Consider the following 12280-nt stretch of genomic DNA (forward strand, 5'->3'; position numbering starts at 1 on the left):
ACTTTCCACTGCTCCCCATGTAGTCTGAGCATCGGGGGGGGGCTCCACATGACTATCTTTTCCCTCGTAAAACCTATATGTATAGCCTGTTGCCCTCTCACAGGTCTTATATATCTTGACCCCATATCTGGCATGCCTGCTGGAGAGAAATTGTTTGAATGCAAGGCAGCTAGAAAAATTAATGAGGGACTCATCAAAGCAGATGTTTTGCTGGGGAGTATAGACATCTGCAAATTTTTGGTTAAGGTGATTTACGAGGGGACGAATTTTGTGGAGCCAGCCAAATTCAGGGTCACCTCAAGGACGACAGAGTGTATTGTTGTTGAAATGCATAAAACACATTATACTCTCATATTTATGCCTGGCCATGGCAGCAGAGAACACGGGCATATGATGAATCAAGTCTGCGGACCAATACAACCGCAATTCATTTTACAGCAATTCATTTTTTTTAGTAATGCCCATGTTAAGGGTTAGGCCCACAAAATTATTTAAATTCGGAAATCGTGATGGGTTTCCATGCAAATGGTCTGCCAAATGGTCTGGCAAGGTTTGAATTTGGGTTGGCGGCAATAAATTGTTGTGCATATAAATTGTTTTGATCCACAATCAATGCATACAGATCTTCCATGAAAAACCACTCCAAAAAATCAAGGGGAGTAGTTAAATTTGCTGTTTCCACCTGAATTCCGAGTTGGGCAGTGAATGGGGGAAGTACGGCTGCTGCAGAATTTGAGGGCTACCAATCGGGATTTTTTTCAAGCGAATCTGGAAGGAGCTCTATGGGCCTGTGTGCGAATTCTTGGTGGCTGCGGGACACTACTTGTGCTCACCAGCGCACCGGCTTGTACTGAACTTATGGGACTTGCCACATCACCAAGTGATACTGCAGTGCTGGTATATGAAAGACCAGGATGTACTAGGCTGTTGGTGCTCGCCAGTTCACCGAAAGGTAGAGCAGCACTAGTAATGGCACTCTGCTGCATATGAGAGTCATAAAATTTACCAGCAAGTGCTAACAGAAATCAGGCCTGATCCTGCAAACACTGCGGTTTTGTGCAATGTATCAATTGACAGTGACCTACTGACACTGCACTTGCTGGGGGAGAAGGGGGGGGGGGTAAGTGTAGGTGCTAAAACGCAGGTGCTGGCAGCTGCCGGGGCTGATCCTGCTAATGCTTGTTTTTGGGGACATTATACTAATGTGAATGCTGGTATAATGCTAATCTGATCAAAGATATTGATCCGTTCAGATACTATACTAGCAATGGAGGTTTATTGTGTATGAGCGTGTTCCTGGCAATCAAGGGGTTAAATGTGATTACTGGTGTACTGACTGACAATCTGACACTATCTGGGAGGGGCGTGAAAACCACGGGAGCGCGAATTACGTATATATACGTGCTTTTATGCACCCGTGCCACCCTGTAGTAGTATTTCTGCTATAGGGCGGTCAAGAAGCAGTTAAAGAAGCAGTTTACGTTACGGAGCTGCATTATTTTAACTGACAATTGTGTGGTCATGCAACACTGCACCCAAATTAAATTTACTTCCTTTTTTCCCATAAATTGAGCTTTCTTTCTGTGTTATTTGATTGCCTGTGCGTTTTTAATTTTTTGCGCTATAAAAAAAAAACAATATTTTGTACTTTTTGCTATTAAACATGTCCAGTAAAAAAATGTAAAAATCAAATTTCGTCATAAATTTAGGCCAAAATGTATTCTGCTCCATGTCTTTGCTAAAAAAAAAAATCCCAATATGTGTAAATTAATTGGTTTATGTGAAAATTATAGTGTTTACAAATTGTTTTTTTTATACTAATAATGGCAGTTATCAGTGACTTATAGCGGGACTGCGGTGGGCATTCTGACACTGGGGGGGAACTGACTTGGTGTCACTGACACCAATACAGTGATCAATATTAAAGAAAAAAAGCACTGACACTGTACTAATGGCACTGGGCAGGAATTAGTTAACATGAGGGGCAATGAAAGGGTTAACTGTGTGATGGGAGTTGTAACAGCGTATACCCAGAGATGGACGTGGTTCAACCATTTTGGTTTCAACCTCCATCTTGGGAAAGGGGTTAACTGTCCAGACAAATATATTTCTCCCTTATTCTCCCCCCCCCGCCCCCGTGAGAGGCACAGTGACATATGGCAGTATATGTGTGTGTTAGAAGTGTCACAGGCCAGATCCCAGCAGGGAGCCACGAGGTGCCTCACTGTCCCAAGAAGCTGTACCATTTCACACCTCGGAAGAGATAAGGCAAGCTTTCTCCAAAGTTGAGAGAGATTCCAACCTCATAAAACTTAACTCAGCTTAGGTGACAGAATCAGCTAACCTTGGTTAAAACCATTTTTCCCCTATGTCTTGGAATATGAGAGACTTACATAAAAACTGAACATATCGTCAGATGGACGATGAGCAGGCGAACAATTTGATGGGTCACTCGCCTAGTCTCAGACACACAGGAAAGCAGAAAAATAGATCTCATGAACCGTTTAGTGTACACTTTCATAATTCATATCTAAGCAATCCTCAGACTTGTCTGCATAATAATCTACCCGTGGGTGGAGTGTCACTTGTGCAGATAAAAAGTTATAGGCCAAATATGAGTTATGGGAGATTTTTGCTCTAGTTGAGGTATCCACCCATCTCTCCACGCCCTAAGCGGAGATTGGTCCTTGACTGCAGAGCCACCCCCCTGTTGGGGACTACAAATTGGGCTGTCAGGCCTAAGAGTAAAAAGTTGAAGAATTCTCCCATTGACCATCGTAACATAGGGAGATCAAAGCACTCTTCTGCTCTGAAACTTGGATCTGCTAACCCAGGACTTTGGCAAGTACTTTAACCCTTTCACCTCTCTCTGATATCTCTTTGCTGTGCTATAGTAAATATTTTTATTGCACCCGTTTGACCTTTTAGTAATAAATCTTTCTTTCTGAAAGAGTTGAATTGCTTCTATAGCTCTGTATTGCAATTTACAAATCCCTGCCTCTAAAGAGAACGCTACTGTGTTTGTTTAAACCTCTGTATAACTGGCCTGCGGACCGTTTTATACAGATGATTATCTCAATCATTATAGTGTTATAGCTGATAACACCGAGTTTCCTCTTTCTCTGTACAAAAAGGAGGTGGTGGCAGTGTGAAGGGTTAATTGCGTAATTAACCTGACCAAGTAACAATCGCCCAGGCTGCTGGTATATTGATTGTGGTCCGTTAGCTGGAAAATCGTTGTGCAGGGTGCAACTGGGTGTGGCATTGTTACGCACGTCACATCGCGGTTTTAGATCGGCTAGTCCATCGGTCACGAGTTTGGGTGAGAAGGTCTGGGGTCTGACGCGGCGATCGTGACAGGAGTGTTTTATTAGGGGGCGGGGAGGGGTGTTCATCACTGTAAGCGCACTGCTCTGGATGGCTGTGCTCAGCCATCCTGAGCAGTGTGCCCAAATTGACAGGGAGGACGACTGTTGATAAACAAAGCAGCCCTCCTCCCTGTCGGTGATTGCCGCTAATCACCGGGCACTGGAAGGTATTCACCGGCTGGGACCCGGTGATTGACACCCACGGCCGCGAATGGCGGTGCGGGTAGGGCACGCGGATGCCCCCTACCCAGAAATGCAAAATGCTGTTTATATACGTGATTTTGTGCACATTACCGCCCTGTAGCAGTATATCTGCTATAGGACGGTCCTTAAGTGGTTAACCAAACTTCTAGCATTTGCAAACATGCCTTTTAATTTTGTACGGGTACATATTATTTTCTCTTTGTTTGTTCTGAGGCTGCAATAGGTGCCAGCCTACATGAATTAGCCTTAGGCACTCTAATTGCACTACAAATACAAACGATAGACGCCATTTTGCCACCATGTGCAGCTGAGCACAACTTCCAGCCACTATGTGCCCTATTTTATTCTTTATACTCCTGACGAAGCTCTGTTTTTTGGAGCGAAACACATAGTTTCCTGTTTTTTTTTCTTTGGGAGCACTTTTTTAATGCACATGGTATTCACTCCTCTCTCCCCCCCACCTTTTTTTTGGAGAGGTCTGTACTGCATTTTACAGTGCATCATTTGCCTTCGTCAAGATAGTGAGGTATTTTTTTCTGGATATGGTGATGTATGTGGCTTATCCATGAGAGGCTGACATTTAAGCCCGTGGATGAGTGTACCCATACTGTACTGTACTGTAGCAAGATAGATTATACTAATTAGATTTGTCCCTGGGGTAACTCTATTTCCTTAACAGAGATTATATATTCAAGCTGATAGGTTTATGATCAAACTACAGTGCCTCTTTGTATGCCATCACTTCATCTAAAACGGTATGGTATTTGATTTGGTCTGGTGTTAGTAATCACTTGGATGTAAGGTAAATTGCAATGGTATCTAGTCATATTGTTGTGTACAGTACCTTCATCCAGTATAGATTTGTTATTTGCCAAAGATAATGATTTACAATTAGGGCTTAGTTCAATAGTTGATTGATATTGCGTGCGTTTGTGACTTTTGACCTCTAACCTAGGTCAGATAGGTACACTTATGACTGGTTTTCTTGAAAAGGAGATTGATTTTGATTCACTCTCACTGGAAGCCAGTGAGGTATTCTTTAATGAGATACCTTACTACATGCAAAGAAACAAATATACATGAGGCATTCAGACGAATGGCCAGAATGGCTGGTTTTCTTGACAAGGAGATTGATTTTGATTCACTCTCCCTGGAAGCCAATGTATACATAAGGCATTCTGATGAATGGCCAGAATCTATAAGAAACACACAAGATATGCTATATAATGATATGAACTGTAATTTTGGTCCTTAATTAGTGGGGCATTCACAGTGTTTGAGAGCATCAGCAGTGTCTATTGTGTTGTGGACTGATGTGCTGCTGTGGTGTTGTGTTTTTTGTCCACAAGATGGCGTCTGTTGATATACTGAGCAGGTGCAGTTTCTTTGTCCACAAAATGTTGAGGAACTGAGCATGTGCGGGGGCCATTTCGATGGCTATCTCTATATATAGAAGTGAAACAAATGATAGATGCCATATTGCCACCATATGCAGCTCTGCACAACTTCCAGCCACTATGTGACCTATTTTATTCTTTATACTCCTCACGAAGCTCTGTTTTTTGGAGCGAAACATGTAGAGTTCCCTTTTTTTTTTCTTTGGGAGCACTTTTTTAATGCACATGGTATTCACTCCTCTCCCCCCTCCCTTTTTTTTGGAGAGGTCTGTACTGCATTTTACAGTGCATCATTTGCATTCCTCAAGACAGTGAAGTATTTTTTTTCTGGATATGGTGATGTATGGGGCTTATCCATGAGAGGCTGACATTTAAGCCTGCGGATGAGTGTTCCCGTATTACATATCTGTAGCAAGATAGATTATACTATCTAATTAGTTTTGTCCATGGGGTAACCCCATTTCCTTAACAGAGATTATATATTCAAGCTGATAGGCTTATGATCAAACTACAGTGCCTCTTTGTATGCCGTCACTTCATCTAAAACAGTATGGTATTTGATTTGGTCTGGTGTTATTAACCATTTGGATGTAAGGTATATTGCAATGGTATTTAGTCATATTGATGTGTGCAGTACATTCCACTCCAAGAGGCATTAATTACAGCTGAGCATACTTTTTAAACAAAGGTTATATATTTTACATTCATCAATTGGCCAGATGGTTTATAGTGAAATGCACCCTCGTCCAGTATAGATTCACTACAAATACTGACCCCACAATAGCCCCCTCTGACCCTTGCTCACTGCCAGCTCTAGCTTCTTCTGACTCCCCCCCCCCCCCAAATTAGTTTAAAAGTTCCTCCAACCTTTTGGCCATTTTCTTCCCCAACAGAGCTGCACCCTCCCTATTTAGGTGGCAAGTCCCTGCTATAGAGCTGGTAACTGACCCGGAAAGCCAGCCCACTTCTCTATCAGCCTCAAAACCCTCCTTCCTGCACCAGTTCCTCAGCCACTTGTTAAATCCCCTAGGCTCCTTCTGCCTCATTCATGTGGGCCAAGGTACAAGCAGTATTTCTGAGAAATCTGCCTTGAAAGTCCTTTCTTTATTATAGTACTTAAGTCCCTGAATTCATTTTTGGTACACTGCATCTTCCTTTAACTTTGTCATTGGTACCAAAATGTACCATGACAGCTGGTTTGTCCCCAGCCCCACCCAATCTGTCCATTAAATCAGCAATGTGCCAAACCCAAGTGCCCAGTAAAAAGCATACTGTTTGGTGAGCACAGTCTTTGTGACAGATTGCCCTGTCTGTCCTAATAATTGCATCCCCCTACCACCATATCGGTCTTGTCTTTTCTGTAATCTTGATCTCATCCTTACTGGAGGAGTTGTTCCCTTAGCAGCTAGGGTAGTCACTCCTTGACTAATATCCCTGACATCAAGCAACAGAGTATTTATTGGGATGTCAGCTCAGGAATAGTCTAACACTCTTTCCTCTACCCTGTCTGTCACCCATCTACCCTCCTCTACAGTGGCCCCTGCCAGAACCTGATGGGTAAATTCCATACTCCTTTTCAGGTTGAGAATGCTTTGCAGTGCTGCCAACTGCTTCCTTAGATACAGGATCTCAGTTTCCAAAAAGACAACCTGCTTACATTTTGCATAGCAGTATTCACACTCAAACAGATGCTCAAGGAATATATATACACTACTCAAAAAAATTAAAGGAATGATTTTTAATCCTGGGATATTGATCTGGGCAGTTAAGTAGCAGAGGGGGCTGTTAATCAGTTTCAGCTGCTTTGGTGCTAATGAAATTAACAACAGGTTCACTAGATGGGAAACATTGAGATGACCTCCAAAACAGGAATGGTTTTACAGGTGGAGGTCACTGACATTTATTCCCTACTCGTCTTTTCTGTTTTTCACTAGTTTTGCATTTGGCTAGGGTCAGTGTCACTACTGGTAGCTGAGGGGATATCTGGACCCCACAAAGGTTGCACAGGCAGTCCAACTCCTCCAGGATGGTACATACCATTGCCAGAAGGTTTGCGGTGACTCCCAGCACAGCCTCAAAAGCATGGAGGAGATTCCAGGAGACAGACAGTTACTCTAGGAGAGCTGGACAGGGCCATAGAAGGTCCTTAACCCATCAGCAGGACCAGTAGCTGCTCCTATGTGCAAGGAAGAAAAGGATGAGCACTGCCTGAGCCCTACAAAATGACCTTCAGCAGGACACTGGTGTGAATAACTCTGACCAATCAGAAACAAACTTCATAAGGGTGGCCTGAGGGCCCAACATCCTCTAATGGGCCCCGTGCTCACTCCCCGGCCTCATGGTGCTCGATTGGCATTTGCCATTGAACACCAGAATTGGCAGGTCCGCCACTGGCACCATGTGCTTTTCACAGACGAGAGCAGGTTCACCCTGAGCACATGTGACAGACATGAAAGAGTCGGCTACCTGTAACATCGTTCAGCATGGCTGTTTTGGTGGTGGGTCAGCGATGCTCTAGGAAGGCATATCCATGGAGGGACACACAGACCACTACAGGCTAGACAATGGCACCCCGAACACCATTATGTATTGGGATGAAATCCTTGAACTCATTGTCAGACCCTATGCTGGTGCAGTGGCTCCTGGGTTCCTCCTAGTACGTGACAATGCCTGGCCTCATCTGGCGAGAATATGCAAGTTCATGGAGTATGAAGGAATTGATACCAATGAATGGCCCCCATGTTCACCTGACCTAAATCCAATAGAACACCTCCAGGCTATCATGTTTCAGTCCATCCAACATCTCCAGGTTGCATCTCAGACTGTCCAGATGCTCAATAATGCCCTGGTCCAGATCTGGGAGGAAATACCTCAAGACAACATCTGTCGTCTCATTAGGAGCATGCCTCAACATTGTCAGGCATGCATACAAGCACATGGGGGCCATACAAACTGCTGAGTACCATTTTGAGTTGCTGCAATTAAATTTTAGCAAAATGGACTAGCCTGCTGCATAATTTTTTCACTTTGATTCTCAGGGTGTCTTTCAATTCAGTCCTCTGTAGGTTGACAATTTTCATTTCCATCAAACGATGGAGCATCCTTACATTCCTAACACATTGCCTAGTCCATATCAGTACAGATATCCAGCATGAGATTTTTTCCCCCATTGAGATCTGATGTGTTTTCAAAGTGTTCCTTTAAATTTTTATGAGCAGTGTATATGGCACAAGATGTACACTGAGGCACATCACCATTCCCATTGCAGCTGGTACCCACCAACCTAATGGGAGGATTAGAATTTAGATACTTTATATAATTTATTTTTATATTTCAATGGTTTGTATAAAATTTTTTTAAACAGTATAGAACAAAGGCAACAAAACATGCCCACGCAGGGGGCTATCAATTGCACAGATTAAAAAAATGCAAAAAAAACCCCAGTGCTCTAACGCCAACAGGGCAAAAGCTACACCCACGCAGGGGCTATCAATGGCACATAAGTTACAAAACATTAATGTAACTGACTATAACAACTAAAGGCAGCTGTCCAGTCACACCAAAAACAGAGAGAGAAGGGAAGGAGGAAGAAGAAAAAAGAAAAAAAAAAAAAGCAAAGAGCAAGGGTCCAAGAGAGCCAATACCGAATGCCATTACATCCCCAGACTAGCTGGGGGGAGCGTGGGAAAGGCATATTGCAACCACGGCTCCCATATTTTCAAAAATTTACGCTGGGAGTCATTGCAGATACTCGACATCTGTTCATTGAGCATCATAGTGGTCATACGATCCCGCACCCCCTGAAGAGGGACAAACTGACTCTTCCAGGCCTGAGCAATTGTTCTAGTGGCCAATAAAAACAAATAGGAAGCCAACTTCTGCTGGTGAGCCAAGAGGCCCGGTATGGGGCAATGAAGCAAGGCATCCCGGCATATGGAGATGGAATAAGGTGTAAAGGAGGCCAAACACACGAGACCAAAAATGAAACAGTCTCGGTCATGACCACCAGTTATGCAATACATCTCCACGATGGCCACAACCCCAAAAACATTGATCACTACAGGCAGAGTTAGCCTGGGCCAACCGAGCCGGAACCCAATACCAACAAAACAATACCTTATAGGATGCCTCCAGTGTGGTCGTATTAAATGAGCATTTAGCTATAAGCGACCAGGCCCTATTCCAGTCCTCCGGATCCACAGCCACTCCCAGATTGCGCTCCCACTGAACAACATATGAAAGAAGTATGCGACGAGGGTCTGTTCAGAGCTGCATAAAGAAGGGATATAAGGCCCGGGGCACCCGGACGCTGCTGGCAAAGCTGTTCCAAGGCAGATTTCTGGTACGGGAAAGCAGAAGTGCCCCACACCGAGAGCAGCCAGTGCCGCAATTGAAGGTATCAAAAGAATTCCGCCGGGGGGAAATCCCGGGATTCCCGAAGAGAATTCCAGGTGGGGAAGGACCGAAAAATCAAAACGTGTTGCACCTGCGAAAAACCATTAGTCACCCACCAAGAAAACACCCTTGGGTGATCTAAACCCTGTGGGAAAAGAGGGTTGTTAATAATTGGGAACAAAGGCAGAAAAGGTGACATCAGGCCACTGGAGTAACGTACAGAGTCCCAGACTTGTAAGCCATGAAGCAACATCGGACTCAGTGCCATAGGGCGCAGGGCAGGGGGAAGCCATAGAAGCGTCGACGTTGCGATAGGGGCACAATTAGGTAGTTCCAACAGGACCCAGAGGGGAACATCAGAAGAGGCGTGCAACATAGACAGCGAGGCAATCTGGCTCGCCTGATAATACTTAGTTACATTAGGCACCCCAAGACCACCCTGGAGTCTATGAGCAAAGAGTGTATTTCTGGATACTCTGGGGTGCTTATCGGCCCAGATAAAAACACATAAACTTCATCTGAAGCAACCGAAGAAAATGAGGAGCACTGGGAGTGTGCGAAAATATTATAACAATTTCGGCAAGATGGTAATTTTCACCAAACTAACCCGTCCTATCCAAGACAGGTGCGGAAATTGCCAAGAATGCATAAGAGAGGATAGAGAGCTAAGCAATGGATAATAATTTGCAGCAAACAAGGAGTCATAGGTGAGGGTCAAGCGAATGCCTAAGTATTCAAGAGAAGAGGAAGCCCATTTGCAAGGGAAGTGGGATTGTAGGCGCAAAACCAAATCTGAAGCCAAAGTAATATTGAGAGCGACAGTCTTATCCAAGTTAATATGGAGACCCGAAATCAAGGAGAAGCGCTCAAGAACCTGTTGCAAATTAGGAAGCGTCGTCAGGGGGTTAGTAGAAGTCAGGAGTGCATCGTCCGCAAAAAGGTTCAGCTTGAACTCCTGTCCCGCGTAAGGAACCCCCGATGCATTGCAATCGGTCCGGAACGCTAAAGCCAGCGGCTCAAGCGCCAGGACAAAGAGCGCCAAGGACAAGACAACCCTGTCTCGTCCCTCGCCCAATAGGAAAGGGATCTGAAAAATACCCAGCGTATTTAACGGAGGCCGAAGGAGAAGAGTACAAGGCTTGAATCCAAGAAAGAATAGAATCCCGAAAACCCCAACGAGACAGCACAAACTGCAGATATTCCCAGGATAAAGAATCAAAGGCTTTATATACGTCTAAAGACAGTAAGAATCCCGGGATTTTCAGCTGTTGCAGAAAATGTATAGGATGGAGCACCTTACGAATGTTATCACCCGCCTGCCTCCCAGGGACCAACCCTACCTGGTCCCTGTGGACCAGGCTACGCAAATATTTATTGATGCAAAAACTAAGGATCTTGCCCAATATCTTCAGGTCTTCATTAAGAAGAGAAATGGGCCAGAAGGCTTGCGGTTCCTGTACATCATCGGTCTTAGGAATCATGGCGATATGCGCTCTAAGCGTGTCTGGAGAGGGCAATGAGCCCTGTCGTAACTCATTAAAATAGTCAGCCAAAAAGGGCGCCAACAGTGCTGAGAATTTCTTATAATAGAGACCAGAGAAGCCGTCAGGACCTGGGGCCGCGGTGGACCGTAAAGATTTGATAGCTTGGAGCACTTCCGGTACGGTGACACCGGCGTTGAGGGCCACCTGTGCTGCCTCGCATAACCCAGAAAGTCAGAGATCTTGAAAGAATGCCTCTGCTTGAGCCATGGGGAAGGGATCTGGTTTAGCGTAGAGGCGCGAAAGGAAGTCTGAAAAACAGGAAACAATCTGCTGGGGATTAGAAGTACAGCCACCTGTAGGAAGTCGCAGTCGGATCGGTTTATGGGGTTTCCCCACAGAATTGAGTTTCCTGGCCAGCATTGGGCCCGGCTTATTAGCACAGGAATAAAATTTGTGTTTGGTCCAACGCAGGGCCTGTTCCGCCTCCGAAGAGGCAAGTAGGCGTCCGTGTGCGTTTATGGGCTGCGGATGGAGATTACTTCCAACGCGCATTGCAGAGGCCAGGAGAGAATAAAGCTCCAAAGGTCGGCGCTCCCACTCCCGCTTCCAGACCGCCACCAGCTGTATAAAATGACCCCGCACCATGGCCTTATGCGCCTCCCATAGGGGCACAACCGAAGGGACCGATCCTGAGTTTTCCGTGAAGTATGTCCATAAGAAAAATTCTATTTGTTGGCAGGTAGTCTGAGTGGTCAATAAGGAGTCATTGATGTGCCAATGAAAAGGGTGCCGTTCTGACCCAGAGAGGGCCAGGAGTACCAAGGGATCATGGTCTGACCAGGGTGAGGAGGGAATAGTTATCCGCCGGACCAAGGGAAGCTGCTGGTGCAAAGATGTGAAAAGAATTTATGCTGAAAACGATTAGGCGCGTAGTAAGAGACAAAAGTAACCTCCTGGTCCCAGAGGGTGCCTTGCAGAAGCAAATACCTGCCTGTGGGGTCCGCTATATTCCTAGCACAGACAAAAGGGAGATTGCGTTTGAAAGCTATCAGTACACCACGACGCTTCTCAGGAGCCGAGGCCGTGTAAAAGGTGGGTTAGTGAGGTGAAAGATAACATGGAGCGGAGGAATGAGAAAACCTGGTCTCTTGTAAACATACCATGTCAATTTGTTGCGATTTGAGGTGATGAAAAACTTTAGCCTGCTTCTGAGGCAAATTGAAGCCTTGAACATTTTGTGAATGTATTTTCAAAAGGGGCGAGGCCATGGCAGCATCAGCATAGCACGCTCAACAAAAAAAAGCATAAAGCAGCCAACAATTTCTACTCCCACTGGCGATCGGACCGTGGCGTCCCGGAACCCTGCATAAAAAAAAAAAAAAAAAAAAAAAAAAAAAGGAAAGAAAAAGAAGAAAATGACACGTATAAAAAC

This window comes from Staurois parvus, unplaced genomic scaffold, assembly GCF_062004578.1.
Source record: "Staurois parvus isolate SC_StPar_1 unplaced genomic scaffold, SC_StPar_1.0 ptg000017l, whole genome shotgun sequence".
NCBI classification, from domain to species: Eukaryota; Metazoa; Chordata; class Amphibia; order Anura; family Ranidae; genus Staurois; species Staurois parvus.